The sequence below is a fragment of the Taeniopygia guttata genome, chromosome 4 (assembly GCF_048771995.1).
Source record: "Taeniopygia guttata chromosome 4, bTaeGut7.mat, whole genome shotgun sequence".
NCBI classification, from domain to species: domain Eukaryota; kingdom Metazoa; phylum Chordata; class Aves; order Passeriformes; family Estrildidae; genus Taeniopygia; species Taeniopygia guttata.
This window is the reverse complement of record NC_133028.1, coordinates 67,628,108-67,649,339: the sequence shown is the minus strand read 5'-3', so window position 1 is coordinate 67,649,339 and position 21,232 is coordinate 67,628,108. Positions and strand designations below refer to the sequence as shown.

Below are 21,232 nucleotides of genomic sequence, written 5' to 3'. Positions count from 1 at the left end.
TAATTATTTTTCCTTCCACTAGAGTGGAGTCAAGTTTAAAAAAATAATTTAAAAGAGTATAAAAATGTATAAGAAACAGATATTATTACTACCACATTTTATTCTTCTCCTTAACCTCCCAATCTGCAGAAGCTTGACAGGCTGTTTGGTGAGGATTATTGGGATGAAGAATAAATGCTGTAAAGTTTATTTCAGTCTTGCAGTCTTCTATCAAACTCATTTAGATTTGCAGACTTTCACTGTACTTTGGGAGCAGTGCTTAATATTCTTCTCAGATGCCTTTCCGCAGCAGCACTATTTAAGTATTTCCTTACACTCACTCCTGAGTGGTCATTAGGACAAAAATTAATGGGGTCTATTGAGTTTGGCCTGATCCTCTTGCTGCATTATTTGGCTCCAACCAGAGGATGAAAAAGAGCCATCCTTGTACTCCCATTTCTGTTAAACCACCTGAATCCTGACTCGATCTCCACCTCCCTTCTCAGGATGAAATGGCCCCCAGGACCTGTCCTAGCTCTCCCTGGCTACTTCTGTACCAGCAAACTCCAGAGGCCCCTGAGCCCAGAGATGTGGAGTGCAGCCAGCTCTTTGTAAGGTGAGATCTCCCCTGCTCTCCCTTCCCAGGAGTCCTGGAAAGGAGACAGCAAATCCAAGTCTGCTTCAAGCCTGGTGTGGGGAGAGGGTCCTGGAACATGTGGTGGAGGCTCTGCCAGTCAAGTGTTGGTGTCTCCCTTATCTTCTCTAGAGTAAATTAGACTTCTGGCTCAGAGGTGAATTCCAGCAGTGCTTTAACCAATTTTAGCAGCACAGGTGATGGGAATATGGATTGTTTACTAATGCTTTCTCCAGCTCAGTGTTTGACCTGTCCCCAGACTGACCTGCTGTCATGTTTGGTAACATCACCTTGCTTATTTTGCCTTCTGAAATACACTACAAATTGCCAGAGGTCCTGTTTTAGTAGTGAGAGAGTTTTGCTGTAGTGCAAGTTGTGTGCTGGAGTTCCCAGAGGCTGTGGAAGCAGTTCTAATATTATTGTTTCAATCCAAATAAATATGGTAAAGACATGCAGAAATCCATTAGCCAAGAACCTTGAGAACACATTCCTGTACATGCTTTCTGCTAGAGCTGTGACACTGCAGCAAATCTAAAAATCCTACCAAATTATAATTTTACATTGTGATTAGTTCAAATATCAGCAGTAACGTGTGGCTTTTCAGCCTTAATTAAACCAGAGGTGCTTCTTTGTTTCCTCCCTATGTTTGGCTTTTCTCCAGGGTGGTAAGGCTGGAATGCTGCAGGGCTGTGCTGTGGCCTGGCACTCTGGGGATGATGGCAGCAGGGCTTTGCTGGGAATGAGCTCAGGGCTCCTGCTGGGACTGGGAATCACAGCCTGGAACTGAGGTGATTGACCACTCCTGGGTTTGGTCCTGTCAGCTTCAGGAGCCTCCTGCCAAGTGCTGGCTTTTAGTGCACTTTGGAGGGCTCAAGGAGCACAAGGAGAACTCTGTTTCCACACAACACCCCTTGTACATTTTTTCAGGCAGGGAAAGGATCTGTCTTCTGTTTTAAAATTCTGATATGTAAGAGGGACTACATTTCTTTTCTCAGGCTGCAAGAGTGAATAATGTACATTACATCTAACTCCTGTTTATGCAGTTTCATGATATGATTTTGCCTGATTCGCCAGCATATGTAAAATACAGAAATAATTATTTCTGAGATTAATTTAAAAAGAAAAAATGTGACTTGGAAGAATTTTTGGGGCACAAGTTCTCTCCCTTGCATTTCAGGCATGGACACTTTTGGAGCTTCCTCTCACATGGAACCTTCTCAGACTTGTGTTTGGTTTGTTGTCAATTTTGTTCACTCTTTTCCCTTATCTGTTGCAAACTCTTGTAAAGCCCAGGCTAATTTGGAGTGTAACATAACCAAGGATTTTGCTTATTCATAACAATTTCTTAAGCTGTGCAAAGATAGTGCTGTTTTAAAAGTTTTTAGGTAGTATCTGTTATCTTGTAGAAAAGCAGAAAATGCAAATGGCTCATACAATCAGCTGTACCTGCCTAGACTTGCTAAATTATAAGGAACCATGGTACAAAACAACTCAGCAACACTCTAAATTTGTGGAACGGTGATGTCAGATGCCAATGGAATTGCAAGGGAAGTGTTTAATATATCAAGAATGAATACCTAGGGGGTCCATTTTTGTATGGTGATGATTATAGGTGTCACTCTGTGTGTGAACATAATCCCCTCCAAACAGCAGTTTGCTACATGTGCTGGAGATTATTGAACCAAGTACAAGTTGAGGGCACATTTGGGTTCTCACTGGGCAAATCAGGATCATTTTCCTCTCAATCCCAACTAAAACTGCAGAGTTGCAGGAGGCACTGGGGTTCGGTGCACACCAATGGGTGGCTGATGCCTGTGCTCAGGCACTGCAGAGCTGTGCCAAGGGAAATCAGCAAGTCCTGATGTGCTTCTCTGAGCTGTGGAACAAGTGTGTCACTTGAGCTCAGAGCTGTTTGTTCTGCAGTGGTCACTGACCAGCGCCCAGGAGGTGGCAGTGCCACTCAGGGATGGGCAGTGCAGCAGTGTGAGCTCACACTGACACGGGAGGGTGAGAAACAGAGAGGGCATTTACAATATTCACTTCAAACTGAGGTTTCACAACCTCTGCTTTAGAATCCATTTGTTATATTACCTACCCATTTCATTTTAACTACCAAATCAGTTATGAACATTTATTTTTAGCAGTGAATCACACTTCTGGGCACACTTAACCAGAGCTCATCTGTGGTGTGTCCAGTGATGTGTGTGCAGCTCTTTGCATCAGATGAGAAATGTGCAACCTAATCACTTGTAACTACAGCTGTATACCAGGAGGGCTGTTTGATCCTAAAGCTGAAGAAATCACACTGACTTTATTTGTGTATTATTTCCAACTTAACAGCCTCATGCAAAATTCAAGAGTTTATTTAGCAGCAATCATAAAAATGCCTTATTTTTTTCTAGACATAGTGTTTGCTAATTTGTTCCACAGTAAATTTTTTTGAGTCAGTTTTGTGTCTTGAGCCACAGCTCCTCATAAGCATTTCCACCAGAGCCAGACAAACAGCTGCTAGAACTGGAAAAGCAGCAGCAGAGTTGCTGGTGCTGTACAGTGGAGCTTGAATAATTAGGCCAGCACTTATTGTGGTTCAAGTGCAACTTACTCAAAGTGCAGGAGAAGTGTGGAGGGGGTCACTCACTCTTGTGTGTGTTCAGCTGTGAACTCCATCCCTCACTTCTGCCCTCTCTGCTGTGGAATTTCTCCTGTGAAACTCGGGACAAAATGTAAATGCAGCCTAAGGACATGAATGAGACCAACCCCTCTAAGTTTTAAGGTTTGACTTTTCCCCCAGCCTCCTGTTAATGATGTGGCAGTTTTGGCTGCAGGAGAGAGAATCTGCATCTGTGGGAGCTGAAGGTCAGGCGCCCTGGGCTGCCTGGGCTGCTGTGCTCATCCCATGGGGGGAAGAGAGGGCTCCTGGTTTCTCAGGGTTAAGAGTGGCCTCATAAAAGAGAAGAATTTGAAATAACAATGCTGTGAAGGAGCATGTTACTAACCCCCAGTTCTGAATTCAAAAACCACAAAACTCTCAGGCCCTTGAATACTTAATGATGGCTGAACAAACCTGGAATGACCCGAGGAAGATGGAAAGTGACAGAAGTTAATGCTCCCAAAATGCAGCAGAGCTCAGTAGTCCTTAAAAGCAGTTCAAGAGCTTTTGCCATCTGTTAAGTAATTACCTATCATCATTAGTTATTAGAGGTAGGAAATGATGTAAAGGGCACAAACACGATAGAAAAAGAACAGCCAGCTTCTTGTGGGTTTCTTGGATGAGGTCATAAAAACGTGGTTATTAGTACTGAAGTAGAAAGGACAAACATTTACAGACCATGTTGTAGCTGCTGTGCTTCAAAAAGAAAAGCATTACATTTTTCTAACAGTAAATATTTAGCTCAAGTCTTGCACTTGTTACCAGTATGAAATGAAATGTATTATGATATTCATCTCCAAAAAACAACATAAGATGAAGAAGATTTAAGGTTTCTAAATTCAATGCATTGTAGCTCAGCTAAAACCAATTATGGAAAACTCAATTTGACGATCATAACTTGGAACAGATTAAAACCAAAGATCCCCAAAGCTGTGTGTGCTTTTAAGCTGCATGATTTTACATGCAAACATGCACACATTTTTACTTATATATCAGTATGGACTTTCATGGCCCTAATTCTGATTTCTTTTTTTTCCACTTCTTAGTCAAAACAGGTTCCCTAAAACCCATTTCTTTCAAGGTATTGGCTGCATCTCTTTAAACATCCAGCAGGAATTTCAGTCTGTAGGTCTGAGGTCACACAGGGATCCTTGGGTAGGTACTTTGCTATTTTTTAGTCTTATTTCCTTCAGCAAGTGGATCCATCTCAGTGCAAGTTCGTGGTACCCATTAGAGGCACACCCCCGACCTGCCCTGGCTGTGAGTTTGGGGACAGCAGCGGGAGAGGCTGCTGAGACCCAAACAGTGCCAGGTACGTGGCCACCAAGTGGCACAAACGGAGTGGAGACACAGGGAGCTGCAGGAACCACCCAGAAATCAAAGAGCAAGTCATGTCCAAGCTGTCCAGGCCAACCCTCACTTGTGGCTGCAATAACAAAATAACAGTGTGAGAAGTGGAGAAATCTTGTAGATAAAAAATGAGGGCTCAGGCAGCTGCTGTGGCAGGTGATGGAGAAAATGTCCAACAAATACCAAAAAGGGGGAATCAGGATGGCAAAACCAGGGCCACTGGGTAAGAGAACACAGGTAAGCTGTGTAATGGGGAGACAAGGTAGCAAAAGGAATAAAAACTGGTGCTGCTCCAGGCTCCTTTCGAGCAGCCCAGCATTGGCCATAGTGGCAGCTCTTGGGGACAGCCCATGGTGACAGCACTGGCCATGGTGGCAGCCCTTGGGGACTGCCCTCCCCCAGGAGCCCTTCAGGACTCTGGGTGAGGCTGGGGCTCTGTGGCTGCAGCCTTGGGGCACTGCCGTGTCTGCACAGGTATGTAAGCCCTGCTTTCTTTCTGGGGGTTCTTGGCAAAACCCAGTGAATAATATTGAAGTATTTTCTTTTATTTGAGTCACTTTTCCCGTGTAATTTTTTCTTTTCTTAATATGAAAAGCGTGCTCTATATAAAACACGCCGCATATTTAAAACAAAACAAAAAAAAATTTTGCTTTTGCCTGCTGCAAGTCTAAACATTTAGGTAAAGAACAGAAGCATTGGGTTTGTGTTACCAAAATCTTAGTCATAAGATACTTTATTCCTTTATTTTTTCCATCTGTTTTGTCTCTTAGAGATTATTGCAGCATCTTAAGATTTTCATTTATTTCCACCAAGGCATAGGAAGAGACTGTATGGAGAGACAGAACTGCTTGAAACCTCAGTCTTAACTGCTGAAATATTCTGTTTATGAAAATACTTTCTGAATTTATGTTCAAAATCCTCTGCCTGATTTGCTGAATGAGGAGGAAGAGAGAGCAGGGGAATTTTCTCTCAGCTCTCCACAAGTACGGCTGTGCTGAATATTTAAATGTGGCATTTGCAGTCAGTGCATATTGTGATTTGCTTTTTTGGGGGGAGCAACAATCTGTGAGAGATTATGATTGCCTTTTTATTAGAGTAAAAACAAAATATCAAACAAGCACTGAAATATATTCTCATGTAAGTTGATGTCATTTTCTATTTTAATCAAAAGCTGTTTGTGAGAGCCTCTGCCCTTTGCTGCTGTAGAGCCCAGCAGCAATTTGGGGAGGTGTGTGAGGGGCAGCTGCTGTGTGGGTGATGGTGGTGGCCAAGGAGCTGCAACAAAGACAGCACTGGCCAAAGTCAGCAGCTCTCAGTCAGTGCTCTGGCACCTGACTAAAAGCTGGGCTGCAGTCCCTGAGTGCCCAAGGCCTCCTGCTGCAGCAGCTCTGTTCTGCAGCACTGCTGTGACAGCTCTATTCTGCAGCACTGCTGTGTCTGTGCACAGCTCCATCCTGCAGCACTGCTGTCTCTGGGCACAGCTCCATCCTGCAGCACTGCTGTGTCTGCATAGCTCCATCCTGCAGCACTGCTGTCTCTGGGCACAGCTGCCTCTGCTCTCAGCCTGGCCCTGCACCTGAACCATGTCTGCAGCCCATAAATCCCAGGGTCCTGCTGGCACAGAGCCCCAGTACTGGGAGCTGATTTATGCACCTGCAGGAGAGCGGCCAGCCCTCGAGGCTGGAGTCTCTCCCCTCCATATTTCAGTACCAGGAGGGTGTAAGAGGGGTGGGGCTGAAATGCTGACTTCTCTCAGACTGCAATATAGCGCAGATCAGTGCAAGTGTTGGGTTGCAGCCAGGAAATCAGCTACTAGTGCATGCTTTACTAGGAAATAAGCAGAAATGCAGCATGCCTAAAATGGAAAGGGAGCTCAGGAGCCACGTGCCACCAATTCTGTACACCCAAAGTCCCTTTGGTGTGAAAAAATGTGCAGAAATAATTAGGTTTTAGGTGTGGTTTGTTTGGGGTTTTATTCTAGAAAACCAGAGTCAGGCTACCTGAGCAGTTGTTGAGGAGAGCACTGTAACCAGGGCATGTCAATGGGACTTGAAGGTGAGAAAATTACTATGGGGTGAGTGAATCTGTGTATTAGAACCAGCACAAAACCCCTTTATAGATTCTCAGTAAATTAGAAATGTGAAGTCTCAGACTGTTGAAGCAGTGACAAAGAAGGTGTGACAGTTAAAAAGCAAATATCAAAAATCAAGTAAAATAAATCGTTGAACAAGCTGACCTCTAAATATTTAAAACCCGCAAAAAGTGTAAGTGAAGCAGAAATAATTGTTGGTGCTGATATCCAAAAGCTATGAAATGCCTGTATGTGTCCAGGCACCATTTATTCCCCAAGATGTCAGGTTTCACATGGACAGAAAATTGTCACCCCAGACTGGTACTTTTGGAGCTGCTCTGTGTCTAATCAGTTTGTGGCAGCAGTTAACAACTCATGCCTGGTGCCTGGAAATCAAATAAGTGGGAGTGCTCCTGCTGTGGCTGGGGCAGGATGGTGGTGGGAGGTGATGGCACCTGGGGTGCCCAGCAGCTGCCCCTTCACCCACTGCAATGAGCTTTTACCACCCCTTGGGCTGCTCCCTTCTATCCCTGCTGGCAGCGTTTGGATGGGTCAGTGGGAACACAGCAGCCCAAACAGTAAGTGCTCCCTGGATTTTAACCCAGAGGCACAACAGCCTTTAACTCTGTAAATCTGTAAATATTGCTACAAGCCTGCTTTTGTAATATTGCTTTACATTTTTCTGTTCCCTGCAGAAGCTTTTTTTAAATATTGAAGAGCTGGAAGAAAGCACTGGGCTAAGCTGATGGTGTAGCCAGCAGTGGGGATTTGTGGGAAGCGAGGCAGAGCAGCAGAGCTCTGTGACAGCAGAAGTGCCAGCACAGCAGGGAAGCACATGGCAGTCCTGATCCAGCAGGAACAGCCTGGAATCAGCAGCTGCCCCTGCAGACTCCAGGGCTGCCACCCAGGGCTGGGGCAGCGCTGCTGGGCTGGAGGGAAGAGAGGTTCAGGCAGGGCCTGAACTGCAGAGTTTCTGTGGCTGTGGGGCTTTCCTGTCGAGCCAGAGTTGAAGCAGCCCCAGCAGGATCAGGCAGAAGGTGCAGACATCCCTGAGAAGGCATCCAGGGCTAAGGAGGACACGGCAGAGGTACAAAGAGTGACCAGGGAATGGAGGAGCTTTGAGGCTGGTTTGTCCCAGCATGAGCAATTCCATCTGAGCCTGGTGTTGCAGAGCTGCACTGGTGCCCTTGGAGCTGAGGCCTCAAGGTCCTGTGGGTGTCAGTGGCTTCAGAGCTGTCCACAGTGGGCAGGGCAGGCTCAGTTGGCATCTCCAGCTCCCATCCCAAATGGGATGGAGTCCGTGCAACTCCCAGCCACTGTTAGGGGAGGCCCAGTGGAGACACACAGTGGATGTGTGTGTCATGGTGGCAGTGGCTGCCCTGGCAGCCGTGTGCTTCCCTGCCTGTTCATCCCTGCTCTCCTTAGTGTTGGTTTAAATCCCTTTCTGTGACGCTGGGAGACTAATGGGGCGTGCCAGCCCAGAAGGAGCTGGGAAGGGTTGTGGGATGTGATCTGCACTAACCAGAGCCCATTCACTCTGGCAGCCACAGCTTCTGTGGCAAAAGATGGAGATGAGCAGCAAAAGCTGCTCCAGGAGCAGCTCCCTGTGCGTGTTCAGCAGGCAGAGAGGGATTCACCCTGGCAGGGGTTCCTGTGTCTGCCCAGCGGGTGATGGGCACTGAGCCATGGAGCTGCTCCTTTGCACGGTGCTCAGAGGGAGCCGTGCCCGTGTGTCCCTGCCCAGGTGCTCCATTCCCAGCTCCAGGGCTGATCAGCCTGTGGGTGACAAACAGCTCGGTGGCACCACTCACCCCTAACAGCTGAGTCACTGACCTGTGCAAGAGCCTTCCCTGCAGGAAGGGAAGGGCTGGCAGTGTCACTGTCTCCTGAGAGCAGCACAGACGTGTCCCCTCCCCTTCGTGGCACCAACAGCCTTTCCTGGAGTGCGGAGCTGAGCCCTTGTACCTTTTTTGTCACCATCTGCAGGGAATGAGGGAGGCATTTTTCCTGCCTCGCTGAGTGTGTTGCTTTAGTTCTTGTGTGTAGCCTAGCTAAGGCCAAGAGAGCTCCTTCCATTCACAACAGCACTCGAATTGTTGGGCTACTTGAGGGAAAGTATTTCTCATCACTCCTTTTGAATCTGCTGTATTTGACACAGGAGTGCTAAACATGAGTGGAATGAGTGGGAGAGAATAAAAAGCTTTGATTTCTCAAGGGTGGTGATGGGAGCTCTGGGCTAATTGTATCTCTTTTTTTCCTCTTCCCTTTTTTTCTCTTTCTTTCTTTCATCCCATAATTGAGCAAGCTGCTAAAGGAAGCTCAGGATTAAATATTGAACAGAATGGTTCCTGGGTGAGTGTGGCAGCTGATGCACCAGAGACTTGTGCTGGTTCTTTTTACACTTGTGGTGTTGAGGGAATGCTCTTGACAGAGCTTTGCCTCTGGTGCCTGCAAACACAGAGCTTCAGCAAGAGGAGGAAGGATGGAGAGGCTCTGTGCCTGTGCCCCAAGCTGGCAGCCCTTTCTGGGCTGGACAGACCCACTCTGAGGAGGGAGGGAAGCTGCTGAGTTCCCTCTGCAGAGAGGGTTCCCAGGGAACAAGGCAGCCTTGCCTGTGGAATTCACTACTTAAAGCTGAGGTTACACCAACAAAGACTAAAGAGGAAAAGAAACATAATAAGTAATCTGAAGAGACAGCCATGCTGTGCTGAAAAAAGCCTTTAGAAGTAATTACATTAAAAGTGTGAGCTTCTGTGCAGAGTTAGGGTCCCTGAATGGATTAATTAAAAACAACGATGCATTTTCTGTCAGAGATCTATCCCAAGTAAAATCAAAATGCAATCACATTCAGTTTTTAGATGGAAACTGACTATGAACCAGTAAACATTTTTCCTTTTTTAGCTTCACAGAATAACTAAAAGAAGGCAGATAACAAACACTGCCAGTTCCCCTCACTGTCATCAACAGTGAAGTATTTGCTGAAGCAAAATGTTAAGAAGCTGAGACTGGACATTTGAATACTTAAAAGTTACTGAATTTTCTGCCCAACTGGATGGTGAGTAGCCATTCCCACATTCCCTGCAGAATGTGAAGTGTGTGAGCAGGGGAAGGAGCAGGAAGCTGAGGAGCTTCAGTCACAGCCTGCCTTGTTCAGCTATTGCCAGGGGGAGAGGTTTGCTCATCAGAGTAGTTTCTATGTAAATCAAGAGAGGCTTTTTGTGTTTCAGTGTTACTTGGAAGTCAAACAGCCTTTCTAGAAGGAAATTTTAGTCTAATCAACACATGCATTCCACCTTCCTCCCAGTGGGGAAGCAATTAGAACAGCAAGGAGAGTATTCCAAAACAGCATTGCTTAACAAACAGGTTTGAAGGGTTTGCTTGTTGTTTTTTTTTTTTTTTAATCCAATGATAATACTCACTTGATGTCTCTTTTGTCTTTGTATTTCACTGCCTCATGTTTTGAGCATAGACAATCATGTATGAATCTTCTGTTTTGTACCAGTTCATTAGAGTGTTGCTAATACTTTTTTTTTCTTGTTGCATAGTGGGAAAAGATGCAGAAGATAATGCTCATGTCTTACTTGTTCTCAAGAGCTCAATAAGAGATGAAAAAACTCCAGAAATACAAATCTAAAATGGTAAGCATTGCTTAGCAGGATCTTTCCTGGCTAATGTTCTGGCTGTTGGTAGGCAATCCAATCTGATTACACTTTCAAGGTGGGGGCTGGCAGTTATCCAGTCAGAAATGCTGAATTTTGTTAGTCAGACCACGTTCTGTATGGAGACAGCAATGCCTGGGTGAAATTCCGTGGCTCATGTTATGCAGGAAGGCAGGAGAGCTGGTCTTAGGGGTTCACTAAGCTCTTGAGATGCATTTCTGAGGATTTGTCAGTCAGACTGGGAGTCAGGCTCCCAGAGGGTGAGAAGCACATAAATATTTGTCTTTTTTTATTCTTTCTTCTCATAATGTGCAGTTGAGAATCATGTGAAAGCTCTGTTGCAGACCATGAATCTTATTCTCCAGGGCAGCTGTGATTGTCTCTCTTCAGTTTTCTCTTCTATACACTTGGGAGCTCTTTTTTGTAAGAGGTGAGCACATTGAGCCACCAGTGGTTCTTAGGAAGGAAATTAACTTCTATCCATGCTGATATTCCAGTGAAGTATCACCTGTGAGAAGAAGAGAAAGGAAGAGAGTAAAGAGAGCTTGCACTATGCACAGAAAGATACTCCACAGATCTAGTGAAAGTATAAAAATATTGTCTGCCTTGCTGTTAGAGCTTACTTGAGAAATTGCTGGCAAAGTCAAAAGAATCACACCTGAAATTTCAGTTGAGATTTTTCAGGGGAATTATTTTTTAATGTCTCCATATGATGTGGAATTATGGTGTGAGAATAAATGAATTTATCATCACGTTAGCTACCATGGATGTTGCGCTGTCCATCGCTTCATCATCACCTTTTCCCTCCAGTTCCCCCTGAAATGTTGGAGCCTAATGCCCTCTTTTCTCATCCCTAGGGTGGAGAGGTTCAGTGCCCAGCTCTGCAGTACTGCCTTGGAGGTGCCTCCTTCTGGCTTTTGTGCCTTGTTTCATGGGGAGCCTCTCAACAGAGTGGATTTAACGTGGTAAGTCTGTTTGGCTGTCACTGTTACTAACGTGCTCAAACTTGGATAATTTAATTTCTGTCCATTGTAAAACCAGGTTTGTTTTTCAGACCTCTTCCCCCTTGAGACCACAATGGTGCAAATGCTAGCAGAGCTCTGTGCATTTATGCATACACGTGTCCCAGAGCCTAGGAGCACAATTTCCCATCAACATTCCCAAGCTGGGAACAAAAGCAGGTTTTCACATTAAAAGCACCTTTTTACCTTTGCATGAAAGCTCTGTGTGAGCTGGCTGTGCTCAGGCAAGTGCACTTCATTAGGTAATTCTGCTCTCAACTGTGTGGTCACAAACCATTCCCATTTAACCTCGGAGAAGGATGTGTCTGTGTGAAGTCAATGAGCTCTTGCAGCCCTGGGAGTGATCCTTTTGGAAGCTATTAACAGCTGCAATAATAATATTTTTCAAGCTGCTTCCCGAGGTTAGCAGCTGAAGGCCATTGAGATCCCTGCTCCGTGTTCCAGCGTATCGTGGTTAAAGCAGTGCAGTGGTGTCCAGCCCATGCAGAGATGTGTGCCAGCCACAGCACCCAGGGCTGCTCAGGCTGGCAGGGGCTGAGAGGCACCACAGGTACCCAGGGTAGCTCAGTTTGGGCTCAGAGCAGCACAGTGGGGACCAGCAGCAAAGTCCTTGTTCCTCCTCTCTCCCACAGGGGCAATTCTCGGAGCTTCCCTCCAGCCTGGTGCTCCATGGAGTGGGCTGGGCTAAGGGGTTTTGGCAAACAGCAGTGAGCTTCCAGAGCAAGGAGAGAAAGGCAGCAGGTGGGAGGTGAGGACAGAGCATGGCTTTGGCTGGTGGCCCTGGAGCCAGTGTCACTGCTGGGTGATGGCAGCCAGTGCCAGAGCCTCTGCTTTTGTCCTTCTGTTCTGGTGACACTGAGACCCATTTGCAGTGCCAGTGGTTTGCTTTGGTCTGTTTAAAAGATGGCTGGAGACTCAAGAACACCCAATTCCAGTGACTTTTTAAAACTGTAGGTATCTTTAGCCAGCTGAAAATAAGTTCATTCTTTCAAAATTCAGAGCTGTTGTCTTTACAGAGAACAAAAAGCATAAAAGCATGAAAAGTCCAACCCCATATTCCTCATCTTATCCTGTGGGAGCTATTCTGGATCATGCAAAACCCCACACATGATTCCCATGGCTGCTTGTATCTGACAGTCTCTTTTGCACTGTGGCTGCTGTTACAAATCTCCTCTTTTCACCAATGACCTGCTTTTATTCAGAAATAGCTGGGCTGCAGCAGTTCGGCCTATTTGAGATAACAAAGACTGTGCTTTTTAAAGCTGAACTGTTTGAATGCTTTTTAAGCCCTTCTTTTTAAAAGAGAAATCTGATATTCTCCAACACCTTGGGTTGTACATTTGCTATAACAAACCACATGCTGCTGATGTGCTGGGGGTTTTGACTTTTTTAATAAAATGTTTTCCAAATAAATGGCAAAATTCTCCAAGGACACAAGTGTATCAGCAGTAGTGCTAAACATCTGGTTTGTCTCTGTGGACTGCACCACGTGGAACCTGGAATATCTGGTTCAGTGCTGTGCCTGTCTCCCAGCTCTATTCAAAACATCAGCTTTTCTTGGAGAACATTTGGTAAAATCTCCCTTCATTGCTTTAAGCCAATTCCCATGAGGATATTACTGCTTCAGTTCAATATGAAATTATTCAGATTAGAGAAAAACAAAGTTATCAACATTTGTGTATGGAACAACTTACTGCATTGCAATTATAAGTGCAGGACAAGGCAAATTCCAACAGCAGGGAATATTCTGTCATTCTAATTTTTCCCCGAACATTTCCAGCTTTAACAGGGTATTCTCTGGTCTGGAAGACTGATTTCTTTTATTAGAAAAATCATTAATGTTACTGAATTCAGTCACTGATTCTGTCTTACCTAAGCAGGCCAATGCTTGTCATGGAAGTACAAACCACGGCCAACACAAACAAGATCTTGATTTTTGTCCCCATTTCAACAGCTGTGTGCCAATATGACATGGTAAAAAAGGGTAGGAGAACAGCCTTTGTAATGATAAGGGTAAGGAGTTATTTAGGGCAAAAAATCAAACCCAACACCTACATTTATCTAATGTTTGCAAGTTTTATAGAAAACATGTCTGCTGTAAATTATAAACCAAACAGCCAGAGCTCTCTGCAGCAACAGGATCTTTCAAAATCTTCTGAGGCTCCCTGAATTACAAATTGTCTGCAGTTGCATTGTCTTCTGATTCAATTGCACAGGTTAATGTGAACCATTCCTCTTATGTACATCAGTTTTACTGCATTATATGTATGTCATGGGCATGGTTTGTGGTTGAAAAGGGAATTGTACTGCCACAGGATGAGTGAAAAAGCACAATTAAGAGACAAGTCATGAACATCCTTTATTATGGCCTAACAGCCATGCTAATAGTCTCCCTTCACATTTATGTGTTAAAGGCACTTTAAGAGGCAGTGTCTCACAAAACAAATTTAATTTTGACATGAGGATGCTGTTATAACATACACAGCCTGTAGATGCCATGAAATGGGTGTCTGCCATACACCTCGACTGAGAGACACAAACACAGCCTTGCCTGGGGGGAAGCAGCAAAACCCAGGGCTTTTAGTGCTGGGCTAACTTTTTCTACCCAGGGGAACAATATTTTTCCATCTAAGAGCTTCTGACCTTTGTTTGCAGTAGGGATATGATTAATATATAAATGGTGACAAGAAGTTTTTACCCAGATGATACATTTGCAGAAATCCATACATGAAGCTGGAACATCTGTCTCCTGGAAACATGGCCCAGGAAAGGGAGAGAACCTGTGCAGAAATGAACCTCCCACCTGCACTGCAGAAAGGCACCTTCTACCTGTCCTTTCACCCATCTGTTCCTCACCCCAGGAGTCCTTCTTTTGCTGTTTTCAGTGCCTGTGGAAACAGAAAAACTAAAGAAAGATGAATGACTTTGAGTGAAATTTCCTTCCAGGGAACTAAGTGCAAATTGCAGTGGTTGTTAATATTAGTAGCTCAAGTCTAATCAGGGAAAATTAGGAGCAGACATTTACTCTGCATCCTCCAATCTGTGTTTGAGCTAGAAAACAAGAACTCGCTTTCTCTTTTTGGTACTGATTTTCATTTTCTTGATTTTGTTGTTTGTTTAAAGAAAATAATGGAGAAAGGAAATCCATCTGAGGAAAGAGAAAAGCCCTCTTGTCACCTGGGATGTGGAGAATGAGAGGTGAGTGCAGGGTGAGCAGTGGGCAGAGGGAGCTCCCCTGCCCGAGATGGAGCCTCTGCAGGCTGGGATGTGGTGTGGGCTTTGCTGTCTCAGCTCTGGGGCTGGGAGCTCCCCTTGTGGGCAGAGCTTCTGGATGTTCAGTGCCAAACTGGCCAGCCTGTTCCATCCCTGCCTTAGTATGGGAATTCCCTTTGCTTGAACCGTGCCTTTTGCCATTGATTCTAAAAGTGGGAGAAACTCAGTTCACAGTTTTGCAGTTTTCCATTTCCCCATCCAAAGTGGTTTTGGGCAGTGGGGCTCAGTGCTTTCGTTCAAGAAGCAGTTCTATGTTACAGAGGGAAAACAAAATGGTGGAAGTACAATTTCCTGCAGGATTCTGCTGAACTTTGAGCATGAATGAGAGGACAGATTGTGGTCATGTTATTGTTGCCAAATGTTGCCTTGCTCCGCACCATGAGATGCTCTTTAATGCCAGCAAAAGCTTCGTGTTCTGGCCCAGCACTGATTGGCAGACTCTGTCTGAAAGTCAGATGGAGAAAACCTGTGTACATATCCTTCCATGAAATAATTAGCTGCCTTGTAATCAATAATATATTCCCTGTTGTTGTCTGCAGAACAGGGATTTATTTTAAGTAGCTTTAGCTTTTATTTTGCTAAATTTTGATATTTGCATCTTTCATACACCATTGTTATTGACTGAGCAAGATCAGCAGTGCAGATATTTAGCAAGCTTCCCTCCCAACAGTGTTTTATTTTTATTTAGGAGTTTTTAGTTTGTAACCAGTCAGTCTGTAATTCTGATGAGCTGCGTCAAAGGCTCCCAACGCCAGATCCTGTCTTTGTGACATTTTTGGAACTCCAGAAATAACAGTGAGGAGTTAAAAATGCCATCCAACAAGACATTGGACCAGGCAGCTACCTAGAGAGACTGCAGGAAGTAATAGGCTTTATTAAACTTGAGAAAACCTGGCAGCTGACTGTACTTTGCCCAGTGCAAGTAATTATGTGTGTTAGTGTGACAGAACAGCTCTGACAGGCCGCTCAGACGGGTCAAACAGCCTCGTTGCACACAAATCTGACTCTGTTACATTGAGGGCTCAGCTGATTTATTAGTGCAGTGCTGCCTTACACTTGCTTTATTCTCTGGACATGTTTCCAGAGGGTTTAGTTTCACAGTCTCCTGGGCATCGCATTTTGTTGACTGGCCATCATCTAAACTTGGCCAGGAGCAATCAGATGAGCTTTCTGCCCGAGCTCCATGAGCTGCATCTGTTCTCAGTGACTGACAGTGCAGAAATCCTCCCCCAGAACCCCTCCTTGGGGCACGCTGTATCCTCACTTGCCCTCACATCATCACTTAGCTGGCTCTGCACATCAGTCACCTGCCTTGTGTGCACTGTTCCAGCAAAACTCCAGTGCTGGGGAACAGGAGATGTGGGCTGGGAGAAGGAGGTGGCATCACCAAAGCACGAAAGGAGGGCTGAGTCTCAGGGAGCATTTGGCACCCTCTGATAGCACAGCCCAGAGCAGCTGCCCTGCTCTTCCTGTGAGAGTCAGGGCATTGGGATCCCAGCAGGTCCCATTTTCTGGCAGTGTTTGTGCCACTGCAGAGTTCCTGTCCCCGAAGGGGCATCAGATGAAACTGCAGCGATTCAATCCCATTTTCTGTGTGTACAGCACGAGAATCCACCTAAGGAAAAGGAGCTGGATTACAGAAGAGCAGACAAGGCCATGGCTCTGTGTGAGCACTGCCCAGCAACAATGAAAACATCCCCAAATTCTCAGCACTGTTTCCAGCCCAAATCCAGAACCCAGCCCCATAGCAGCTGCTGGGGAGGACTGGGGAGCTGCCCCAGCCCAAAGCAGCACACTGAGGTGTTTGCACTGTCTCCTTCTGCTTTCAGTAATGGATTTTTATGTGAGAGTGTGAGGGTTGAAAGCAACCTGCTGCGCTGGCTACAGACATTTGAAAATCTCTTCTTGAAACCTGTGCTCTGAGCCGTGTGCTGTTGTGTGTCCAAATGGATTTAGTGTATCATACTGCTCCTAGAAAAACAAAAGGGCAGAGAAGATGGGATTGCTATGGGAGACATTAGATTTCATTTCACACTGGTAATAGTTCAGAGATGTGTGCTGAGCAAAATGGGATTCAATTCTGTGGCGCTTTTCTTTTTTATTGCTGCTAAGTGATTCCAGTATCCAGTCTGAAGTGATATTGAGAGTGTTCCATGGAACGGGGATGGAATCAGGGAGCGCTGGAGGCTCAGAGGAGGCCACAGATCTGCCCTTGGCTGGATTTGGGAGCCCCCCCAGCTTTGGGAGCCCCCCCAGCTGAGCTCAGCAGGTGTTATGTACCTGGAGGCTGTGGTGAGCACTGGCAGGGTCAGGTTCTGCTGGCTGTCAGGGGAGCACCATGCCCATGCTGCATTTTGGACATCGGTCGATGCCACGCGCTTGTGGCTCTGGCCGTGAACTTCCCGCTCTCAGGAGCTTTTGTGGCTAAAAGGTATTGCCCAGCTCGTGCTGCCTGACAGACCTGCCATAGCTGGGAAATGCTTTTAGCACTGGGACCTGTCCATTCCTGGCTGTTGGGAGGCAGTGAGGATTGCTGCACAAACAAGGAGCCTGACCTGCAGTCCACAGGCGATGGTCACAGATACTGTGCTGGGCAGGGGGGCACTTCTCTGACTGTGCACCCTGCTGCTGCTCACCCCACAGCCACAGAAGGTGAGTGTTGTCCTTGCTCTACACGTCCTGCATTGTCGCTTCAGAGTCATTTCTCAGTTTCTTGAGTTTGAATTCAGATGTTCATCATGTGCTTTCTATAACAGTGTGGGATCCTAAATCAGATGGTGGCAGGAAGAGCCTGAGGGGGCACAGGTGGAACTGTTGAGGAGCTGTGTTTTGGCTTCTGCAGGTTTTGGGCAAAGAACTGAGGAAGTGTGAAATGAGGGCAATACAGAAAAATAGATCAGGCAAAGGCAGTGGCTCAGTAGGCGCACACATTAGCGAGGGTTTCACAAATCTGTTTTGTTTTCTGTGTAACAGGGTTACAATAGAAAAACAAGTTTCTGTTCTGCAAGAAGAGGCTCAGGAGCTGCACATTATTGTCCTCGCTATGCTTTTGGAATCCCTTTATATTTCTAGGCATCATCTCATTTTCTCTAACAAAACAAAACACTGAGTTGCTGATAAAGTGCTGTGAAATTTAAAAAAACAAAACCAAAAACCACCGACCTTTGAGAGGATTTTAAATTCGTGTCTTGCAGTTAAACAGCCTTGGCTTTTTTTCTGGAACCAAATGGCTCCTAACCAATGTCAGCATAGAACAGTCTGTACAGTTTCTGTGGAGTACTTTGAGGGCAAACCTCTGGGTTTGACCTTACTTCACTGCACCATATTTTTATGCAGCTAAGTTCCAAGCCAGTGGGGCCGTGCTCGTGTTTGAATGGCGCTGTTTTGTTTCTCCATGTGTGAGCAGATAATCTGCTTTGTGCCGAGATACTTTGCCTTTGTAATCATGGATTGGCCTCTAGAGCATCCAGGGACCTTATTTTTAAGATGCAGAATGCATTTGAGCAATGTGTGTTCCTTGTATTATTTTTAATTTTCTCTTGGCAAGTGAATTTTCTGCTGCAGACAATAATTGAGATGCATTTGCTGGATTCCAGTTTAGTTTAAGAAATCACAATGGAAATTTACATGTGTTTCAGCCTTACATGAAGATTTTCACGATTTACCATAACTGGATTAGATTCCAGTTATGTGCAGAACTGACTGCAAAATAAACTGGCATCCTGATTTGCATTCATTCTGCCCCAGAGGTTCCCCTGTCAGATTTGCTCAGTGTGGAAGATTTGGCCAAGAGCAGGGTTTGTGCATTACCTGTTACTGCAGGCTAAAGCTCCAAGTGTGTGTTGGCCCAAACCCCTGACATGTACAAGGAATGACATTCTGTTCCCAGGGAAGAGGAAGGCTGGAATTGCAATGCACTTAGTGCTCAGTGCAGGGAGGGCTGGGGGAAGGTTTGTGCACAGGCAGGAGCCCTCATTGATGGGTGTGAAAAGAGCTGCTGTGCCGGGTGATCACAGCCAGTGACTTCCAGGCAGCTTCCTGCTCCCATTCCTCCCTCCAGGGCAGAGGGGTCCGGTTTGGGATGTGGTACCAGGCAGGAAAAGGGCAGCTGTTAGCAGCATGTGGGTGTGCTACATCTCCCCTTCCAGCTGAAGGTGTGTGATTTCAGGGGCAAATGTTAATTTATCTGTCTTCTGACACTGTTTCCTCCTCACGGGTCTTATTTATGGGTGTAGCTAACTGTGGACAACTGTAACAGTGAAAGTCAAGAAACAAATGCTGCTGTGTGCTTATAGAATATGCACGAATACTGAAATGTTCTATGCTAAGAAAAGATTGTCTTTCTGTACTTACTTTCCATCCTTATTTTTCCTTTGTCATGCAAAATTTCTCTTCTCAGGCCTAATGCCTGGCTCCCATTCTGGAGTGCCTTTTATTCTTTGCTGACTCCTGGGCAGAACCCAGCCCTGTTCACTACAGGCCATGGATTTTCCTCATGTGCTGAGTTGAGTATTTGTTTCACCAGCCCTTGTTCACTCTGGTGCCAGACAAATTTTTAGTAGAGAAGTTTAAGTCACCCTTTACTCTGCTGTTCACTGTGGCCATCCCTGAGCTGTTGCAGTCACACCCCATGTCCTGATGCGCAGGCCAACACTAAAATCTCACCAACAGATTGGTGTTGATATTATTGCAAATTTGTAATTGTGATTGTTCTTTCCATCTGATAGAGAGAGGAAGGGGCTCAGAAGTGGATTTAGTTCAAAATGTTTCAGCTTGAGCTGAGCAGATTTGTTAAAACCAGAATTAATAAAATTGGATATAAGGCTGTGCTGACACAAATAGAAATGTTGTAAGCCTTTACTACAGCAGCTGCCTCACTTTGCACATTGTGCTTCTTCACGTGCACATTCCCAGCCCTGAAGCTTGGCCTCCCTGCACAGAAGCAGAGAACTTTGAGCCATGTCCTGATGTCCCAGTCCTGATCCTGTCCTGGTGCAGTCTGCTCCTTGGCAGTGAGCTGCGTAATGGCTGAGATCCTGTGTGGGTGGGCTGGGCAGTGAATCCATGGGAAATCAGGCTGGCAGAGGGAATGAGCAGCCAGCTCTGCCTGTGCCATGCTGCAGGTCCAGCCCGTACTCCTTTCCCCAGGGAAGTTCCCAAGGCCTCCCACCAGGTCACAGCTCTGGCCTGTGTCCTGCTGCTGATGTGCAGCAGTAGCTTGGTGGGTGCTGCTGTCACATTGCTCCAGCAACGTGCCTGTGCTGAACTCACGCATGGATTTGGGCTAAAGCTGCTTCTGTCAGTGCTCTGAGAGACAGGGCACACCTCGGGGCTGGTTCCAAATGACAATTTGTCTCCATCCCTGCAGAGCCTTCACGGGCATTAGGGACACAGAGGTGCTCACTGAACTCCAGAGGTTGCCCAGGTTCTCACCTGTTCAGGTCCATCTGTCTTGTGCTCAGTACAAGGGGTGGAAAAATACTTAAATTGGTCATTCAGAGAGATCTTCAGTTGGCTTTAAAATTCAGCTTGTTGTGTTTCATCCCCTGGAAGCTGCCAGTGAAATGTTGTTTGCATTCAGCCCTGAGCAGCTGCACATCTCCTCACTGTGGTGTTTAATTGTCTTGTGTCTAGGAGCTCTTGGGCCTCTCCATGCAGGTACAAAATGCTGTTAATTGTGTAGGGAGTGCACAGGCAGTGTGTGATACCATCAGCACTAAAATGAACATGTCTCAGGAGCTGGACAGATTGGTAAAAACTAAAAAACCAACCAAAACCCAAACTGATAAATATTATGGTAGTGGTGTTTTGATATGACCTGATGGCCAAGTGGCTACTTTCAGAGATCCCAAAGGTCTCAGTTGCTAATTGACAGTGACATCTTGGTGCTAGTAAGATAATGATGTTGCCAATGGAAGATGAAGTGATGGGGACACACAGAACCAGGGGTGTGCAAAAGGACACCAGAATGGGCTTCCTTAAGTAGTAGGACACTTCAGTGAGTAGGAAAAAGGCCTCTCATTGTTCTCATTTCTGCTATTTGGTTTTGATTTTGTGTGGTTTTTAAATATATGATAATTCTTTTATCCCTTTTGTGTTTGATTTAATCTCACAGTATCAGTGTTGCAGCTGCTTTAAACAGAGAACATTGCTGTGACCTGTTTCAGAGAGAAAGTGATTTAAATTTTCTAAGCCTTCCCATTATAACTTTTCCTGTTAAAGCCTGACACACAGAGATAACCTGTACCCACTTCACTCTGCTATCAGGGCTCTTTGGTTGCTACTGCTTTTATGCAGTAAGCTGTGCATGAGCAAAATTGTATTTAGCCACACTGATCCTCCTAATATTTCCAGCACAGCAGAATATTGCAATGAAATAAAACTAAAAAATGGCAAATTTTACTAGCCTGTGCCTTTACTTGAGGGTAACTACCACATTATAACCTTCCTGGCTCTGTGCCACTGCCAGGAGGTAACAAATGGACCAAATAAAAGCTGTTGCAAAGGTGTGTTCATGGTCTGGAAGTCTGGTGTAGTTTTCTCTAGATACAGCACAGTTAGATGTTTCTGTAATTATATTTCTGTCACATGTAT

At 45.5% G+C, this 21,232-nt stretch overlaps 1 long non-coding RNA gene across 4 annotated transcripts in view; it reads left to right on the top strand.

The window, feature by feature from the left end:
* The first annotated feature begins 479 nt into the window (after window positions 1-479).
* Window positions 480-21,232, top strand: part of LOC115495091 (uncharacterized) — a 57,092-nt gene continuing 36,339 nt past the window's right edge. For 3 of the 4 annotated variants that reach the window (XR_012055816.1, XR_012055817.1, XR_005980265.2), the window contains exons 1-5: window positions 480-595; window positions 9,594-9,739; window positions 10,230-10,322; window positions 11,201-11,308; window positions 14,489-14,563. This is a non-coding gene — a long non-coding RNA (uncharacterized lncRNA). Of the gene's footprint in view, window positions 596-8,215; window positions 9,037-9,593; window positions 9,740-10,229; window positions 10,323-11,200; window positions 11,309-14,488; window positions 14,564-21,232 lie in introns of those variants that run through there. The other variant, XR_012055815.1, reaches the window with a different exon arrangement.